Here is a 15,995-nt window from a genome sequence, read left to right on the forward strand (position 1 = left end):
GTCACAATTAGAGATTATGTTTTATGTATATATTAATGTACACCTTTCTGTGATTACATTATTTGAAGTGTACACTGCGGGGTTAGATGACATTAAAATGTGTTGTAGGTATGTATATGATTTGGTGCTCTGTGTGACCCAGTCATGCTGATGTGTGAGAACACTCCCTTTTTCTGGCACAATCTACAATTGTGCATTATTTGCCAGAAAACTAGTGACGTAATCACAGGGCTCATAGATCCACAGTACCACAGACCAGCTGTATCATGGTCTTCCTCTGTGTTTTAAGGAACTTTAGTATCAGAGGAATAAGTCTCCATGCAAATGAGACCATCTCATTTTGATCACACTGGTGAATATTGTGTACTGGCCTGCTCTGTGTTACAAAAATGTCCACACAAGCATCTGCAACCCCTTCTACACAACCAATGTGCCCAGGAGGCTCAAGACAAAGTATAGGAACAGTGGTTCAGCCAAATAATAAAACTCTTCCGTTAAGTCCCCCTTTCCATATGGGAATTCACAGCATATGTGTAAGCAGCACACAACTGATTAAACAACAATTTTGATTCATCAAATCTTTTTTTTGTATTAGAAAAAATAAAGGGATAAACAAAAATACGAATTGACAATATTCGGCATACACAACAAAATACACAAAAATATATTCACAATAGTGACGTGAATTGGTGACAGATTGTGACAAAACACATCAAAAGAACTCCACAAATATTACCAAAGAGAAAAAAACATCAACATGACACCATATTTTTTCTTATGCTACTAGCAACCTCAGAAACCCTACCAAGACTACTTCAATTATATAGATCTTGCTGGGTTTTAAACATGCTAGTTCTTGAACGTTGACGTTTCAACGCCTATTATCTTGTATGTTTCATAGAAATCACAAAGGGGTCGCAGGACAATTAACTGTTATGTGTGCCCTTGTAGATTGTATCTATGAATTGCACTTTTCATTAGATAAGAAATATTCAAATGGTCCCAAAGTACTCTGGTGTCTTGTTCCTGATAAGGAAGATGTATTAGGACTATTACATCAAATGTCCACAGCAAATTCAAGTAGTGGGAGGCTCAGGCGCTCATCCTCCGGCTCATGGGCTCGGAGCAATCAGCAAATAATCCTTATACCTTTAAACAAACACTGCATCTCACAAAAGACCTGGACCAACCTAAATTCTATCCATACCCACACACGTCCGGTTTAAACCTCCATTTCTCCGGCGAGGCTGCTCAGAGTCTGCAGAGAACAGGAAGCTCAGGAAGCAGGCACAAATGCCTATTGTGCTCTTATTTGGGTGTTTTATTTGATACTAAGCTCAGTTGGGCTCCGCATCTGGCCAGAAAGAAGGGTGAAATGACCAGAGTGAATGCCTCGATTTTTAATTTTGCCAGTAAATTGGGGAAAAAGCCGATGGTGGCCATGATGCAACTATATGGCGCTAAATCCATATCCACCGCAGTTTATGGCAGCGAGATATGGGGTTACACAAATGGTGAACAAATACAAATAACCGAAAATAATTTCTTAAAGCGCCTGTTGTGTGTCCCAGGTAGTACTCCGAATTTAGCTGCACATGAAGAGCTTGGCTGTCAGTATATTTCAGATATTGTTGGCTTGAAACCACTGTTATGCTGGACAAAATTATGGCTAAGCCAGGATATTCCCTTAACCCACCAGATATTGGAAGATCTTGTTTCAATGGATTATGCCATGTGTGTACCCTGGCTCAAATATTTGAAGTCCCAATTTTTGAAGCTTGGGCGCCCAAACATGTTTGAAAATCCGGGGGATATAGTCAAGGGTGATGTTGCAGCAATTAAGAGGGCCTTTTTTATGAACCGTAGTGCCCTAAGAGATGAAGTTGAGCTTTTGAAACCAAATGCTAGAAAGTATATCATGTTGAGAACATGTGACACTATGGAATTGTACCTAACAGGCTCCTTTACTTCCCATGACAAGTTTTTGCTGACTCGATTTAGATTCAACATCTTTCATCACATTTTAATCAGACCAAAAATCTGCAGCACCCTGTGGCTGCGACGGGAAGTCTCCACAGGACATGCTGCATTTTATATTTTTATGTACATTTTATGAGTACCCCCGTAGGCGGTATCTTGTTACTCTTTTAAGGAAACTAAATTTTAAACAAATTAGACCCGCCCTTGTATATTTACAGCTACTGCATTCTGATTGTGTTCTCCAGGTGTTAGAATATCTAAAATTATCTGTGAGAATAAGAAAATGCCTAGATGAATAACTGTGATTTTCTGCCTGAAGTATTTTTTTGCATTTTTGTATATGGGCTCGACTTGCACTTGCACTTTCTTCGTATCGATCTTGTCTACTCACTCTGTTAAGAAATTCATATGTCTTATGTACTTATTTTTTAATTGACTTTGTAATTCTGTGATGTTTTTAAATGAAATGTATAATGTACTGTACTTTTATGGATTGCAATATATCCGAAATAAAGTCAATTTGATTTGATTTGCCTATTGTGCTCCTTGGGCATGTTTTTATAAGACAGGGTTCACGCTGTTTAAACCCCTCCTGGAGGAGCACTAAAGCATAAGAATAAAACAACTCATCAACTCGGTACGTGCAGGGTCTCGGAGTTGTCCCTCTTCCCCACTCGTAGACATATACATTAATCCATTAAAGAACATGCTCATTTCTCACATATGACACTACCACTAGTTTGCAGAAGGCATGCAGTTGTACCTCCAAGTCATAGCCGCTGAAACCAATTTAAAACAATAAGCATCAGCCTTGTAAGAATAAATGTAGGAATGGATCATAGCCGCCTCAAATTAACCACTTTACCGTGGTGCAAATTCCGGTGCAGTGGCTTTGAAGAGTGGGCGGGGCTGCGTCGGCCAACGGATGTGCGCAGCACTACTGAGGTAGTACTTGCGACGGCCATTGGCCGACGACACATCAAAGGGGTTAAATGGCTCAAAGACAAGAATGCTGGTACTAGTCCAAGCATTCCAACTCAAAAACATAGACACCCTTTGACAATGGATGCTTGTTCCCGGTCCATGGAAGACCTGGCTTGGTAGTTAGTGCTGGACTGTTCCCATGAGGCACAGGGATAAGACTGATTTGCATATGGCTGGGTCTGAACTGGGGTGGTGAAGTGAGCTAAAGAACGAGGATGGATTCAACCCAGATCTGTGACGGGTGAGTGTCTGAAAAGTTTCAGCCCTCCGTCCATCATTGCCTTGTGTTTGCTTCACCCTTTGATAATGGGCCATTGCTGAATGTTTAGCCATGACAATGAAAGCATGAAATCTGGGATTAATGTGGGATGCCAGCCTCAGTACGAAGGCAGAAAGGCTGCTCTTTGGCTTGGAAGAAAATTAACCACTTGTGGCATAATTACCAGCCTTCAAGAACTACCTGTAAAAGAATACATGAAAGATTCTCTAAATCATGTTTGAGGTTCAGGTTTTAAAGTCTTTATTTCGATATCAAAATCATAAAAGACAGCATTTAAAACATATTTAAGAATTTTGGAGTTTTGAACAGCTTAACAATGTTCATTTGTAATGGTATTTTGAAATAGCAGCAACATTGACATAATTCAATATAACTAGACTAAAAACACTTTTGAGGTTAAAAAGTTATTAAACATCCAAGAAATACAAAGACAAACCTGACCAAAATGTATTAAAAAGTTTAAAAAAGTACAAAATAAGCAAATCCATTCCTAATACAATATACATTATCCTGTATTTAGGAAAAAACGGTTAAATTTAAGTGAGCAAATTGGGAAGCCCTATTATAGGTTTGTCTGCTTCTTGTCCTGATGGCCCAAGCCCACCCTAGAAATTTAGCTAGGCTCACCACAATCACCTCGGAGGTATTAGTTTTTAAAACCCAAATAGCCTCAGAGGACCTTCTGAAAGGGAGGCGCTGAAACAGAGCTTTTAGCCATTTTAATCATGGCGCTAAGTAGATCGGACAGGCAAACAAAAAATGACCCTCGGTTTCCTTATGACCTGGACACCATCTGCAAAATTCTGTTGCTCCAATAACCCAATGTTTTGTGAAAGAATTCAGTGGCAGAGCTCCTACCCGAAACTGGTGGTAAAGTTTCTTATCCAGCGGTTTGGTGATAATATCCCAGTAGGTCTCACGGGAGGGATCCAACTTAATGGTCGGAAACCTTCCCGTTAGACTGGCAGAGCTGGAAGTAGTCACTAGCGATTGACGGACCGAGGCCCAATACAATGCCTTGAATTCCTGTTTAGAGGGAAAGGCATTGGTACTCGGGGATATCCACAGCTGTTCCAGTCCCATTTCGACCAGAATAGTTTTTACCGTTTGTAGCCATGGAATTCTCCCAGAACCCCCAATTGACCTAACTTCAGCCAATTCCTTCGCAAAAAGGGTAAGGTCAGGGGAGGTCCATATACGCCTCCAAAAGGCCACCAATCTAAATCTTGCCATCTCATTAATTGGGTAGCACCCCAGATCCAGGCAGAGGGGTATAGAAGGGGATGATTGGGGTAACCCTATCAAGCTCCGTAGGAACTTACACTGAATTTTGAATAGGCTTGAGAGATCCATGTATCCCCAGAGATCTGCACCATATAGGATTGCAGTGTTAATCTTAGTATCATAAATCTTTAGCGCTGGGGTAACCCGTTTTGTAATTGATCTCTTTTGCTCGTTCAAAAGACAGCCAGTGAGTCCGGCAAATTTAAGCTGTTGAGCACCAACTTGGTCTTTCCATCCCAAGCGACGGTCCAGGGTAACCCCCAAGTACGTCATGGTCTCAACTTGTTCCAAGTTGACTCGGCTCATACTTACAGAGCTCCGGACAGGATTGCTCCTGGTGAGGACCATAAACTTGGTTTTACCCACGTTTACCTTAAGGTCATTGATGACACAGAACTCCTCGAAGCGGTCCAACGCCAGCTGTAGACCACTACGTGTTTTTGAGAGGAGTAGGGTGTCGTCGGCAAAGATGAGCATTGGGAACCTTGTCCCTGCCAGCAAAGGGGCGTCAGTGGGAGTGTCTGTGAAGAATTTAACTACTTGATCGATAAATAACAGGAAGAGTGTTGGCGCCAGGACACACCCCTGACGGACACCTCGAGTCACAGGGAAGGGTTCCGTCACTTGTCCCTGGCCTCCCCACCTCACCCTTGCATAGTTGTTCTCATGCATTTTAACTATTAGATCAAGTAGTTCCATTGGTAATCCTAGATCCCTCAAGACACACCACAGTTTATCCCTCGGCACCAGATCAAAAGCGGACTTCAGATCAATAAACGCAGCAAAGATGGTTCCAACGCCGAGCAAGACCACCTTCCAGTAGATCAGACAGAATCTGAACACCTGGTCGATGGTGCTCGTACCCGATCTGAAGCCCGCTTGCATGGGAGATAGAATATCCTCTAGTTCAATCCAACCTTGAACTCTGCCCAAAACCATACGTGCAATGATTTTTTGGAGGGAGTCAATGAGACTAATCGGGCGATAATTGCCCGGATTAGACCTGTCGCCTTTTTTGTAGATTGGGAGTATCTCCGCCCCCTTCCACGACTTGGGGATTCTAGCCCCTTTAGCTATTGCATTTGCGATCTTTGTTATGTAGGGCACCCAAAGGGCGGGGTTGGCTTTGAACAAGTCAGCAGGGATTAAATCCATCCCTGGTGCTTTACCCCGCTGGGTCAAGCCAAGTGCTACCTCTACCTCGGTTTTTGAGAAAGTAAGTTTCTCCCCACAAATAGGTGACAAGAGCACCTCACCCAATGTAAAAAGGGGTTCAGAGTTCACAACACTGAATTGGGCCGAAAAATGGGTCACCCAAGCTTCAGGGGGCACATGGTTTGTAGGAGTACGTGAGTCTGAGTCCTTGCCCCATTTTACTAAATCCCAAAGCTTAGTCTGATTATTCGAAGTGGAGTCATCCAAAAGATCGGACCAGTACATATCCTCCCACTCCCGTTTGGCTTCCCACTGAATTTTCTTATATTGCGCCCTAGCTGCCTTAACAGCGCACGTGTTCCGGGACTTAACCGCTTTGACAAGGTGACTGTGAGCCTCCCTGCATTTTTTATTGTACCATTTCTGACAGGGGCGTTTAATTTAGTGGTTCCCTTCTGACATGGTAGAGAAAGGAGAAGCTTAAGCTGATCAAAACAACACTCATGGAGGTCGATAATAGTGTTTTCAAAGCTACCTCCCAGAGAATCATCAGGCAAAATTTCATTGAGCATGTTGGAAACCACAGACTCAACGCTCTCCTGTAAGGTCTCATCCCCCGCTAACCTGGACCATTTTAGCCTCCTTCGGTCATTAGTCAGAACGACATCCCCTGTCCAGGAGTTGTCTGGTTCCTTCAATCCCCTCATTCCCGGCAGCCTTAGTTTGAGTGTCAAGGGGTTGTGATCACTTTCTGGGCGGGGTACCACTTCCATATCTACCAACAGAGGCCAATATTCCAACTTTAACAAGAAATAGTCTATCCGACTTTTCCTTAGTCCATTGTCAAAGGTGTAGTTGGCACCTAGATCTGATCTTGTGCGACCATTTATAGCCCTTAGCCCCCGGGTTAGACATAGAGCCATCCAGTTCAAGGCTGCCTCAGTCGCTTTAACAGTTTTATTAGTCATCAAATCCGGAATGTTCCAAGCTGCGTCCTCTGTGGACCCCCAGCTGTCCCCGGCAACATAAAGCGGCTCAAAAGTGCAATTTAAGTCTCCTGCCAGGAGGATAACATTTTCTGTGCCCAGTCCAGCAAGGAAATGGTCCAATACATCCAACATAACAGGGCAGCGGCCACCAGGTAGGCCTTGTGCATATATGTTAATAACAATCAGGTCCCGATGGCCATCCTTGCTCAATTTGATTGCCAGAAGGTCCGGATTCTCTACAAACATCTCAGTTGGGTGATATCCCAATGACTGCTTCACCCAGATCAACAAGCCCCCCGAAGCTCGCCCTTTACCACCCCTAATAGCTGGTTTGAAAAAGTTTACAAAACCTGCCCTATGAATTGGATCTGGTGCCCAAGTTTCCTGTAATAGAATAACATCAAATTTGTCAACAAACTCCAACCAGTCTTCAGAGTACATACGTCCCTTTACCCCTGCAACAATCCAGGATACTATGTTAAATGTTTCAGATGGGGGAGCTGCGGGGGGAACCATTGATGCTGATACGGCCGGGGTCGCCAATTCGCTCCCTATTCCTACCCTACTCTCATTGCTGTCAACATTATCCAAAGTTTCCCCCACCAGCATAACCTCTATTGGGTCCTCAACAGCTGTTGCAGCATCTTCCTCGGTTGCTAATGCCCCCAGACTTGCCTCTACATTATTTACAAGAGGTGGGACCCCCCGACTTGGCATCGCTGCCACATACCCACAGTCCTCAACAGACTCAATCTTCCTAGTCGATATATGAAGTCAGTCTATAGCCTCAAGGTCGGAAAGGGGCCCAAAATGGTTAAATAGTAGGGGATATTGCTGGGGGTGTGGCGTTCTTGCTGTGGGGTACCTCCTAACTGGCGGTCTCCTGTGAGTGGGGCCTAATGGAAAGTTGCTCTGTCTTTGGGGGTAGAAATATGCAAGCCCCAGTGTTTGTACGTCCCCCTGTCTAGCAAACCTGGCTTCCATTCGAATAGTGTCCACCACCCAGGGATTCTTGAACGATATTAATATACAGTCACCCTCCAAGTCTTTGGTGTCATATCCCACCCAATCAACTCTCCTTACAAAGAGAATTTCAGTGGGAGATGATGGTGGCAGGGGACGGTTTTTATTCAACCAGAATATCACCTTATTGCGTAGATCCCCATATGACTCCTTAGTACCAGCTTTTAACGGGGCAACACCTGTTAGGACTATTGTGTATTGGGTTGCCTCCGGGTGTAAGTCTGCGCGGGGAATAGTATACCTAATTTGTTTCCCCACAATTGGGGTTTTTATTCTCTGGTGATTAGCTGTTTGCCCTGGTGGTGGCTGTAGAAGAGTACTAGGGTTAGGTTTTGCCCGTTCATCCGACCGGGCTGCTTGGGACCTATCAGAGTTAGGTTTGTCAGCGACCTTCTTCTTAAGAGCCTGTGGCAAAGTGCCCACAGCTACAGTGCTGAGATTATCTCTAGGCCTCCCCCCGCTGTCGGTTTGTTATTAACTAGCCCTGTTGGTACTGGGTTAGTGGCTTTACTAGTGGAAGCATTGTTTGTGCCTTTTGTCTTAATTACTTGCTGTGTTAGAGCCCCTCCCGCTGGACTGGGAATAGTTAACTTTTGTAGCAAGCCCAGATTTGTGCTCACTACTGACTCCAGAGCATCTATTTTGGAGGTCATCAACCTTGTACGCTCCAAAACAGGGAGCAGGAGGGTTTTAATCATAGCCTCCATTTTTACCAATAGGACTTCATCACTGTTAAAGCACGTTGGGCAGGGATTTGATGACCCCAAGGGAATAAAGGAGGGGCATAGCACGTTAGGAAATACAGGAGGTATTTGTGGATCTGGGGGATGCTCAAGGGCAGAAGCCTCATTACTAGATGGATTATTTAGTTTGGGCATCTTATGGTCTCTCCCCCCCTGGTGACTCAAATCTTGCTTTCTCTTTCGGGATGTTGTTCCTGATCCCGAGGGGTCAACCTCTACTGGGAGATTTGAGACAGCATTGATAGATGAATGTAGAATTTCTAAACTAAGGTCATTTTCCCCGCTATTCTGAGTTTCATCCCCCCCGCTTGACTGAGTATCATCCAGATTCTGGTCAACGTTAACCAGAAGAGCTGAAGGGCCCATCCCCTCACCATCTATATGAACTATTGCCTCAGTAGTAACAGAGTGTACACAATTTGATGCTGCATGGGCAGCAGGACTGGTAATTGTTGCCATCCCGCCCAACGAGGAACGCTTACCGCTAACAAGATCTAGGGAGAGTCTTTTTTCCACCATCGCTATTTCCTTTTCCAATATCCCTGTTGCTCTGGAGATGAAGGCATCTAGTGGGCCCGAAACAACTCCCTTGGTTGTTTGTATTTGGACTGTACGATCTTTGCCTGATCTTAAAGGCATGTTACCATCTACTTGAGCCAGCTGTGACAATATTATATCTCCCACACTAATAGAGGAGGTACTTGTAACTCTATAAAACCCACACGATATAAATGATAAATCTTCTACCTATACACAGTGTGCCAGGGGTTTCATTCACTTCGTTCCTTCAATAAAGAGTGAGAGCGGGCAGAAAGGGTGGGCCCGGCCCGGACTCTACCGTACTCGAACGGCCTCAAACGGCCCGCTCTTTGCCCGGTCTTCGCCCCGAGCTTCGTCCCGCGCGCGTCCCGCTGCGCGAGACGATTGTACTGGATATATCCTCCCTGGCGAGGGGGCGTTGCCGCTGCGGGAAGAGGCTGCAGGTGTGGAAAATCGCCTCGCAGTCCCGCAGCGGTGTGGGCGGGTCCGGGGTCCAGCAGCAACCCAGTAGCGGGAGCCGCGACCAGGGAGCAAGAGTTCCAAATCCAACGGCGTACAGATTCCAGCAAGGCAGCGCCCAGTCAGGTCAGCCCCCAAACACTGAGTAGCTTCTAAATGCGCTAAAGGTGAAGCACCAAAAAGCATATAACCCCAACACACAACTATGCTCAGCAAACAATCATTTCCAGCTAATTTGCAAAATCTAATGTAAAAGCGCTAGGCAAATAATGATTCATTGTGGTGACCCTGTACTCTGAAACAACCAGTCCAGGCGAATCCACCGTGCCAAATCACTGGTGCAGTTCCTGTAACCATAATTCAATCAACTCTCCTCTTTTCCCCTCTAGTTTTTTTATTTCCAATATGTCCTACCTTCTTGTCCATGATGTATTTCTACCTACATGTCACGTGTTCATATGCTATGTTTACTGTTTCCATCCTGCACTTGACCCATGTAGCCATGACCACCCAGTAATGTACCATATAAAGAGAATCCTGATGTATGTCACCTTGCCAGACCCACTTACAGTTGTGCCAGCTACTAACCTTCCTGTCTCCATCTTTGCAGCCAGTTCTGACCGGTCCTGTTCAAATTATTGTACCTATATTTATAATGTCTATAGATACAATTGCAAGATATTTCGCCCTATGCCTGTGCACTTGAAAACGCTTTTGCAATCTGCATAATACAAATAAACAAACATACGCATTATATCCAACATTATATCCACAAGAAATGGATGATATCTTACTTTGTTCATTCTACCACACAGAACAGTATAGAGATGGGTCACTCACAAATGGATTCGATACTTTTAAACACAGCCAAGAATGTGAAAATACCAAGAACGTTTAACAAACTGAAAACTGAAAAAAAACACCTTCCTCCACTATTCTTACACTAGGACATTACTTCCAATTATTAACTTTATTAAAAGAGAGACATGGTAAATTAGTGCGCGTCTCACAATCCTGGAGGAGTGGATGAATCAGTTGTCTGTCAGGGTACGGAGCAAACACTGGTGGCGATTCAGACCTACGTCTTGTTTGTCACAAAGCGTTCAGTTCAGTTCATTATGCGCGCACACCGCACTGATTCCCAAATTGCATACCCATAAATGGAAGGCCTTTTCGTAATGAGCCTGTGTGATCTTGAATAAATCAGAGCCTCTGATCATGTCCGAGGACCCCCCTGCCGAAAGTTAATTTTCATGGGCATTTAATATAAATTCAAGTTGTTCTCGCCCATCCCTAAAGTAAATGATTCCTTGCTAAGGTCCAGTTCTCTGCGTACGTGGGTAAGGGCTTGCATTTTGACATGAAGTGATAAGCAAGATTAAACATTTCTCCCACAGTGACGGCAGTGAAGCTCTATAAATGTAAATTTCTTTGAACAAGACTTATTTTGTTAAGCCTTCTGGGAACATAAGACTTCATATATTAAACAGCACGATTAATTGGAAGAAAAAAAATGATTGAAACCAGAACGGAAGAAGTTCTCGAGAAAATTGAAAGCAGCTTCAAGTTTTTCCTTGAACGACATCTTTAGACCGTGCGCAAAGTTCACGGTAAGGCAAGCCCTACTGCCAAGAGAAACATACAGAGCTGCCATTTGGTATTGTCTTGGATCTTTTCTATGAGAAATATGTAGAATCATGGTGTGTTCAAAGTTATTCACTTTGTAAATTGCAAAATGCATTTGAAGTGTAAACGCCAAATTCCTAAAAGAAAAAAATTAATTTGTTCTCATGAGCATCCCGATTATAGCCTTCAGAATAGCGAGATCAAACTAGTATGTATTAGGAAGAGCTCGATAAATCTCATAGTGCTCACACACACAAGACATTCTTCAAAGGACATTTCCACTAATCTAAACCCAGAACAAAAGGGTCAGTTAAAAAAAATTGGGAGAAAAAAGAAAATCATGCCAATTTTGAATTGGCCAAAAGAGGCCATCATATGAAATGCTCGTCATCTTCCTCTAGAAGGCTATTTTCAATAACGAAATACAAAACAATACCTGCTAAGGTTCACAGTAGTCCTAGAAATACCTCTGTAAAGGTCATTCCTCATGTGTTCTACATTTTAAGGCAATGTATTGCCTGACTTAGAGCTAGACGTCCTATGTTTTCCCCTAAATACATAGTTGACTCTCCAGCTCTGCAAAGACTCCTGAAACAAGATCAATATTGTTTGGACAGTGAACTCCGCTCCGCTTGCAGAGTTTGCAGAGGTTTCCGCCCTTCGCGTTCCACAGAGCTCGCAGAGTTCCAATCCGAAAAACTCTGCTTTGTGTAGCGGAGCCGAGTTTTTTTCCTTGTTTGCATTTGTCAATGTCAAATTGGCGAGTGCGAGCAAGGAAATTCCACCTCCCTGCGAAATTTTTCCTTGTTTGCAATCGCCAACATCAAGTTGTAGAGTGCAAGCATGAAAAATCAACTTCCCGGTGAGGTTTTCTCAATGCAGGCGATCAGATTTCTCATTGGGAGTGGTTGCGTATTCTCATGACCTCTCACATTGAGAAACCGTCCGTTCGCATTGAGAAAGCGTAGCTCGAGTAAAAATCGACTTGTGCGGCAGAATGGAAGCAGCGTCCGCTGTGCATGGTGCTGTTCGTGATTATTGCAGACAAGCACTGAAAATCACAGAATTTATCTAACTCACTCCACTGCTCGCGAAGCTCCAAGTAATGCAGCTGAGTTTTTTTGCACTTCACAGAGTTTTGCTATGCCCAGGCTTAGTTTCCTCCAATTGTCTTCTTTCTCTATTGCCAGCTGAACTAGATGAAGTAGAAGGTAGTAGAGGTCATCACAAAGCCATTATGCCATAATTCCTGACCTGAGCTACAAAAGCATAACACCACATTCCAAGCACAGACTTTGTAAATTTTATTTATTTATTGTATTGATAGTGTACAACACAGTGCTAGATCAGCTGCTACATTGCATCCTGCCTCACAACCAATTATAAGGGGAAGAGAGATATTGTACTATGAGCATCACATACTTCTGAAATGCAGAACTGTTCTCCATGTGGCATTACGCCATGCAGACTTTGCAAGTGTTCCACAGAACTTCGGCATGTATACCAGGAAGGAGTGTGCTTTAACTACTAGGTCTGATCTCGCTCTCAGCAGGATGACTTCATATAAAATTAATAGATTTTTTTGCATCCGGTTATATCATTGTAATACCTAGCATTTAGCCAAAACCCAACATTAATCATTGGCAGCAAAAGGTATATAGAGGCTGGCTACTGCTCTTTCTATCTCGTCACCTGTGATGTTTGACTCTAGCATTTCTCGCTGGGTATCGTTGAGTATCGGAGTTGTGATGAGTTCCAGGAGTTCCTTGCCTCCGTCGGCGCATAGGGTGGTGTCTCTTTTGTAGAGTTGCGCATAGAAATCTCTAAACGCGTTGAGTATCTCCTTGTTTGCTGTCTGGGATTTGTCTTTACTGTCTCTGACTGTGGCTATTGAGTGTTGTTTCTGCTTGCCCTTGAGGTAGGACGCTAGCGCCTTCCCTGCTCTGTTGGCGGTACACAGATTTATGGCCTTGTATTTGTTTATCCAGTTTCCCGCCCTTTCGCTGAGAATTCTGTTTAGTTTGTATTTCTTTTTTGTTAAGGTAGTGAGTGTGTTCCTGTCCTCTTAGTTGGCTATATGTCCTGTTTCCAAGTTTTTTATCTCCTGTTCTAGATCTGAGATCTTTTTATTCCTCTCCCTGTTTAGCCTCCCTTTAATGGTGAGTATTACGATTACTCCAAAGCTTCCATCTAATCCTATTGGACTGGTTCAAACAGGTTTCCTAGCGCCAAGATGCTCCCTCCGGAGCGAACGTCGCGCTCTAGAAATACCCCACAAATATCAAATATTATACCCTGATTGTGGCCTTTAGGGCGTCCCATAGCGTGTTCCTGTCTATGTCGGGGGTATCGTTGATTGCAAGATATTCTTTTATTGCCATCTCTATTTCCGCCTTGGCTGTTGTGATTTAAGCAGGTCATGTTTACCCGTCAGCACAAGGCTGATGTGTGAGTGGTCCGAGATTGTTCGCGGGCCTATTTCTGTTTGGTCAATTAGGTGAGTGTGCGCGTCTGAGATCAGTATATAGTCTATTCTGCTGTATGAGTTGTGTGGGGTTGAGTAGAACATGTACTCTCTACCGTCGGATTTTGAAGTCGCCATGGGTCTTTGAGGTTGAGTTTTGCGCATAGATTCTTCAGAATGTTCCCTCTATGTGCTGTCTGACTTGGTCTTTGTGGGTGTCTGTCCATGGCTGGGTCTAGGACCTGATTCATGTCACCAGCCACCATGAGTAGTTCCCCCAGCGGTAGGGTGTATAGCTGCTCTCCGACCTTGTCCCAGAAGGACCTGTCGTTCGTGTTGGGACCATAGATGTTCGCTACATGTATGTTTTCCTCCCCTCTTGCGAGACTTGTCAGTAGCATTCTACCCTCTGTATCTGCCTGTGAGCTTGTCAGTACGAGCTTGGATTTCTTGCTCACTATTGTGATGACCCCGTTCTTTTTCTTTTGTGCGGGTAACCCTATGGGCGTTTTCTTCTTTTTCCCCTGTGGATCGCCTCCCATGTATATGTTACGCACCATGTAAATATAATTTTCAATAAAAATTTTACTGAAATAAAAAAAAAAGGTATATAGAAAACAATGTAATATTGATGTCATTAACATCAACTGGCTGGACTCCATTCTTAAAACCAAAGTCAAAGATACTGAAATGTGACTATCATCTATTTGTGGATACTTGTTTAACAGGCATATTGTGTATTCAACAACGCCCAATCACTACTGTTAAGGAAATTACTGTGCATGAATCGCAGCTGGAAGCAGGGGTGCTGGGTCTGCTGCACCACCAGCAAAATAAACATGCTGGAGTTCAGAAAGTGAAAGAGCAGCAGATTTCCTTTACATTTTTTTATTTTTAAACTTGTCACAGAGGTCAATTGTCAAGTGATAACTTCTGAAAGGTTGCTGTTTATTCTTTAACATAGAATTGATGTTGACTTTCATTTTTCTGTCTGTAGAGTGGCAATCTTACTGAGGTACAGGAAGTGACGAAAGGAAAGGCTGTAGGTTATCAGTTTTTTCAGCTCCCAAAACAACTTTAATATCAGTAAATTTGCTGTACACATTTTAAAATATCAGCAGTTAAGAAGGCACACATACACGCGGTTTCTTTTATCATTCTTAAGTGTGATACAAACAACGATTTTAATGGGATCAAAACAAAGCAAAGATACTTTACCTTGTGATGCAGAAATGTTAAATATTTGCTTAAACCCAATATCCACATATTATCCTTTGTGCTGTATAGTTTTTTCAGTAAAACTGCATGGCGGTGCACATTTAGTGGTCAATTTAATGAAAAGTGTACTGTCTACACCATGCTTTAGCAGTTCATTTGTTATGATGTGCTCTAAAATGCACTACACACTACATACTACAACCTTTTCAATGCCATTCTGAATAGTTATGGCTCATTTGACACACTTATTTTTTGTGTGATGCTTTGATTTTTCAAAGTCCCTATGATTTCACTGCTGTAGATGGATGGCAGCACCCCAACACAGAAAATGGTTCCAGCACCGCAGTGTGCATGTTCCAGGTTCTTTTTTCAGAAACCCCTCATTTGTTGCCAAGTGCACTTGGCGCATGGAGGGTGCACTGGGGAACGGCTGCATCTTATAATAACATAGACTGGCATTAAGCCACTTGTTCATACCATTTTCAGACATATTCTCATTTTATTTGAGCTACTGAATGGAGAAAAGTGTCTTAACTTTGGATTCCTATTGTTTACTTCACATAATGAAAAATAATAACATCAACAAAAAGTGATTTGCAAAACATGACTTTATAATTCACAACCAATACATCAGTGTAAAAAAGTAATAGAAACGTACAACTTTAAAACCACCCAAACCTGGAAGGCCCAAAGCATATTAGACATCTTAGAAAGTATGGAGTTACTCACAGTGTTAGCTCTGTAAGCATATCAACATAGGCATTGATAAAGAAAGCATATGTGCATGGATGTGGATATTACATGTCAAAACCCTCAGATGTTTTACTTTTTGGACATCTGGATTTTGACATCTGTGGAGTGTGGCTTCTACATGGAGTCGTGCCCACTTTAATGCCCCCCTGGAATCTGATTTGTAAATGCAACTGCCAGTGCCAACTCCTGACGTGTAGTATACAGTCAGCTTCCTATAGACAATTAGGTAAAGGGGCACTGGCTGGGTTGAGTGCAACATGTATAAAGTCGGTGTATGTGTGAAAGCTGAGCAAAAAAGATGGTCTGATTCACCCTGACATCTATGCACATACATACCTATTGGTAGATGAGACCCTTTATAAATATACACGAGGGTTGATCCATAGTGATGTTATTCATTTGAATACAAACAGAATGCCCCTGTCATGTATGTGTATTGAAGGAGCTGCAATTGTTTACAGATGCAGTAAGATGCACGAGGAGGAATGATAAAGCAT

This window comes from Lissotriton vulgaris, chromosome 5 (genome assembly GCF_964263255.1).
Source record: "Lissotriton vulgaris chromosome 5, aLisVul1.2, whole genome shotgun sequence".
Classification (NCBI taxonomy): Eukaryota; Metazoa; Chordata; class Amphibia; order Caudata; family Salamandridae; genus Lissotriton; species Lissotriton vulgaris.